This window comes from Camelus ferus, chromosome 4, assembly GCF_009834535.1.
Source record: "Camelus ferus isolate YT-003-E chromosome 4, BCGSAC_Cfer_1.0, whole genome shotgun sequence".
Taxonomy (NCBI): Eukaryota; Metazoa; Chordata; class Mammalia; order Artiodactyla; family Camelidae; genus Camelus; species Camelus ferus.
The window spans coordinates 52771170-52776261 of NC_045699.1; the positions used below are offsets into that span (position 1 = coordinate 52771170).

General features: G+C 41.7%; 1 non-coding gene across 1 annotated transcript; it reads right to left on the minus strand.

The window, feature by feature from the left end:
• Nucleotides 1-696: 696 nt before the first annotated feature.
• On the minus strand, nucleotides 697-769 carry TRNAP-AGG. Its single transcript has one exon. It is a non-coding gene; the product is annotated as a tRNA-Pro (tRNA).
• Nucleotides 770-5092: the final 4323 nt, after the last annotated feature.

Below are 5092 nucleotides of genomic sequence, written 5' to 3' on the forward strand. Positions count from 1 at the left end.
TTGAGAACAATAGTGAGGTGTGTTCCTCTCCAGGCTATGGGTTATCAGCTGAAGGGATTTGCACACTGGCTATAAAACATAAAATGACTTTGCTATAAGAATGTCCTTAGAAGGAAAACTTGGTAGTTTTACAAAGAAGAGCCAACTCATAAGAGCAAGAGTGGATTTACTGCAGTCCAAAGTTCGAGAGTTGTATTTCAGAAATGAGGCCTTAACCTCCAGGTGAGCAATATTTGGCAGAAGCAGGCTGTAAAAATTTACCAGTGAGCAAGTAAATAAAGAACCTTAGCATTAGAGAGAACGTGGCAATAAAGAAATATTAGCCCCGTTGCCTTTTGCCAAACACAAGCCCCCAAACCAACCTTGCTATTGACCCATCGCCATCCAGAGAAATGGGCCTGAGTGGCTGGTCACTGATTAGATTGTGGGAAAAGCCATCAGCCGGCTGTTGGGCCAGAAGGGAGTTAGAGGAGGGTGGGGAGGAGGAAGAAGGAAGGTTGCTTGTAATACAGTCATGCTATGGCTCCCTCAAAGTGACTGGGTTCATTTAGAAAGAGGAGGCAATCTCGTACGTGGAATCACCAAAATTACATCCTGTATTCGTGTTACATTTGAAATTCACCCTGTAGTTTGTACATGCAGATACCTTTCAATCTTTTTTTTTTTTTAATTTCTTTTTTTCTTCTCTGTTTTTAATGGTGGTACTGGGGATTGAACCCAGGACTTCATGCATCCTAAGCATGTGCTCTACCACTGAGCTATACCCACCCTTGATACTTTTAATTCTTACCAGGACAGTGTAAAATCCTGCACCAAACTAACTTGAATCCACTTCTCTTTTTCTGGCGGGGGGAGGACTGGGGAGCTTTATTTATTTATTAATTTTAATGGGGGCACTGGGGATTGAACCCAGGACCCCGTGCATGCTAAGTGTGCACTCTACCACTGAGCTACACCCTCCCTTCCTGAGTTCACTTCTTGAAATGTGTGCATTCTACCAAGATTCTCCACCTTTGGCTCACTGGTGAGTAAGGATGGACCAACAGAAACCAAACTAATTTGCTGGCTAAAACCCATGATAGGACTAGTTAGTCCTGAGAAGCTAGTTCTGGTTAATAAAAAGCATGGTGTCTTAGTACAGTTAGCGCCCCGCCCCCCCCAGCTAATTCAGTCGTAGAAGTGACACGCTCATCTTGCCGGTGCTCTGAGCCTTGCTGAACTCCCATACACCAGGTTCCCTGGAATTTTGGCTTATGAGGCATGACTGACACACTACATGTGAATGGGTGGCAAAGAACTGTGGACACACACACATTACCCATATCTCTTCTGCTCACTGACCTGTTCCTGTGGTCCCTCAGACTTCACTCACAGACAGATGCTCAAAGATAAAATTAGTAATGATTTCAAGATGATGCCAACTGAGCATTTTACCCAACAGGGAGCCCTTCTGAGGGCGGGGCTCCATGCAATTGAAGAGGTTGCCCTGGTCCAGTGAAAGGAGCTGCACCGTCGACAAGGTGCGGAACAGCACAAGCTCGCAGAAAGCGCTTGGTAGCTGGTGTGATGTTCGTACCTGAAAGACTTATACTTCTGTTTCTGATGTATCCTAATGTCATAATCGTAAAGTTCTCTAAAAAGCTTCATTGACAAAACTGGTCATTACAGAATTATATAGAATAATGAACAACTAGAAATAACCTAAATATGTAACAAAAGAAGACGGATTAATTGATAGGCACTTCCTTGATGGAGTATTACACACCCAGTCCATGGAGACTACGTCAATGCATGGGGAGATGTGTCTGCTTAAAAGTTAGATGGAAAAGGGGGAGGGGCAAGATAGAGGTGAGGGGTTGAGGTACAAACTACTATGTATAAAATAAATAAGCTACAATATATACAATATATAATACAACACAGGGGAATATAGCTTATATTTTATAATAATTATAAACGGAATATAACCTTTAAAATTGTGAATCACTATGTTGTACACCTGAAAATTCTATAATATCAAGCATCAACTATACCCCAAAAATGTTAACTGGATAAACAAAAAGATGTAGTATTACATGCTTGATTCCATATGTTTCTCCAAGTAAATGTTAAGCAAATACGTTACAGTCCCTGGGTGGTAGATTATGAGCATTTTCTTTCATTTTCCATTCATTTCGAACTTCATTGGATGAACATTTATTTCTAAATTACATCTTGCCTACAGCCTGATTTTTCTGACGGTTCACATGACTTCTGGGCTTCAGAGTGATGATGCAAAGGTGTCAGGCAATTTTGCACGTTTTATACAGCTCATAGCAGGTGGCAGGGGAGACTGAGAAAGGACAGAAGGGGGTTCTTGGAGGAGGGAAGGTGTTGTTTCATTGATTTGTATTAGAGTTAACTGAAAGTGTTTTTAGCCTGAGGATTATATGAAGTCCAAAGACTGAGACTTAAAAAGGACCTGGATTTGAATCCAGCTCCACCTCTTACTAGCCGTGTGATTTCTGAGCCTCAGTTCCTGCAGCTGTGAAATGGGCACGGTACCCTCTCCACTAAGAGAACACCATTAGAACCTTGAACTAGACGCTGTGTGCACAAGACCTGTCCTGGGAAAATCCTTCTGGGAAACGTTGGTTGTTGGTTGCACCACACACAAAGCCTCACACCCCGTATTTCTCTAGGGGATTAGCCAGCCAAGGTTTGGCAGTTGAGATGGCAAGTTCATTTCCAAATATATTGTTTCCAGTAGAATTATCTTTTCAAAACAGTTTATGGTGTTTTATGTCTTGCAGACCACAGAGTTTATTGTGCATCATTTTTATAGCTTCATGAGAAGGGTTCTTTTGCATGTTTTTAAAGTATTCCAAGAAAAATAAAAGAAGTTTCTATCATGGTCAAAAAACAAAACAAAACAAAACAAAACAAAACTCCTTTTAAGTCTAGAGGTGTCAAACCTAATGACCAGAAAAAGACCAAAGCATCTAGGGAACTTTGGTTGAACATTGCAAAATGAATAAGTCATGATTCTGTTTGTTCTGCATTCACTCCTTGGTTTGTTGGTTCACACACCCAGTGAGTATCTGCTGAGTGCCTGGAACTGGGTCCTGTGGATAGAAAGATGAGTAAGGTGTGATTCCCCTGCCCACCCTCCCCTGTGCCTCCCTTTCTGGGTGGCAGGCTTGAAAAGTAACAGTTACACTACTCTGTACACAAAGGATATGGGAGCCACAGTTGAGGGCACCAACCCTGGCTGAAGGAGTTGAGGATGCTTCTCAGAGGAGGGCCTTATCTCTTCCAAACCCCTTCAGAGCTCTGGCAGCTACAGCATCTCCATCATGGGGTAGTGGAGATGTAGGCTGGCCCCACTATTGGGCCGTGCAGTGTTGGTTAGAAAGGACAGGCCATCCAAAGACATCCCTCTCACCACTGTCAGCACTAGGGCCCAAGGCTTCGTCAAGAGGCTGAATGAAAGAAACTATTAGCAAAATAAAGGCTGGGTCTTCCAGACTCTAGCTCCCTACATGCCCATCTAACTGAGAACAGCCTTCTGCAAACATACTAATGGGTTCACTAGGCTAGAGAAATAAGGCCTTGCTTGTGAGTGGGTACCATTAAGAGATGCAGTGTGTGAGAGGAGTAGGTATTTTCTGACCACCTGGATCAGAATCATTTGCAGGTATTTGTTAAAGAGCCAGTCCTGTTTGTCTACCATGAAGGCACTAAAAAATCTCTGGGCATGGGGCTGGTAATACGCTTTTGACCAGATTCCTGGTCATTCTTGCACACAACCTAATATTTAAGAAGATGTGTTATATAAGTACAATGGACTACTACTCAGCCATGAAAAAGGAACGAACTCTTGCCATTTGCAGCCACATGGGTAAACCCGGAAGGTGTTGTGCTACGTGAACTAAGTCAGACAGAAAAAAACAAGTACCATACGATTTCACTTCTATGTGGAATCTAAAAAAACAAAACAAAACAAACAAACAAACAAACAAAACAGAAACAGATTCATAGATACGGAGAACCACCTGGTGGTTTCCAGAGGGGAGGGAGGCGAGGAGATGAACAAAACAGGTGAAGGGGATTAAGAGGTACAGACCTCCAGCTGTAAGATAAATGAGTCATGGGCACATAATGCCCACTTGGGAAGCACAGTCAATAATACTGTCACAACTTTGTATGGTGATGGATGCTAACTGGTCTTATTGCTGTGATCATTTCTGATCATTACTGTAGAAAAATATCAAGTCACCGTGTTGTTCATCTGAAACTCAACTCATACAATATTGTATGTTAATTATAACTCAATGGAAAAAAAATCACTGATACAAGAGAAAGAACAGGTAGCTGGAAGTCAGTAGTCCTGGTGCTACGGCGTGGGCAAGTCATCCCACCTCTCTGAGCTTTAGCGTCCACATCTGTGGAACGGGGCATGAAAATGCTGTTTCCCCTGTAGTGCGCTTGTGAGATTGAAATAAAATGATGATGGTCTCACCTTGGAATGATAACATGCCTTACCGTGCTTTTCAAAGAGCTCTTAACTGAATGAAAGTCCTTTAATAAATTAGCGGGAGTGTGTGTGGTGTAGTCTTTCTATCCTCTGGTGTGAGTTGTAACTTTGGAGGTACTGTCAACATAATCAATTTGCACTGAATGAAATGTGTTTTGGAAACAAAATGACAAAGAATACCTTGGATTTCTTTGGAAGTCTAGTCTCGCAAGAGACATGTGAAAACAAATGATGTCAATGCAATTTGAAAATAATGATAATCATCATAATAAAAATATTTAGATGAATAGCAGTGATTATAGTCAACATTTTTTGAGTATTACTATGTGCCATGAACTCTGCTAAGTATCTGTATTTTCTCATTTAAGGCTCATTATTCTCCTGTAAGATGGGCATCATTACTTGAATTCTATGGATGATGAAATTGTAGTTCAAAGAGGTGAAATAATGTGTTCAAGGGCACAAAGAAGAGTTCAGATTCAAATCCATGTCTGTCTGGTTCTCAGGTTCTCCTTTGTCTATTGATCGACAAAGGATCCAGGAAACTAGTGGGTTTGCAATTGTAAATTGTCAGAA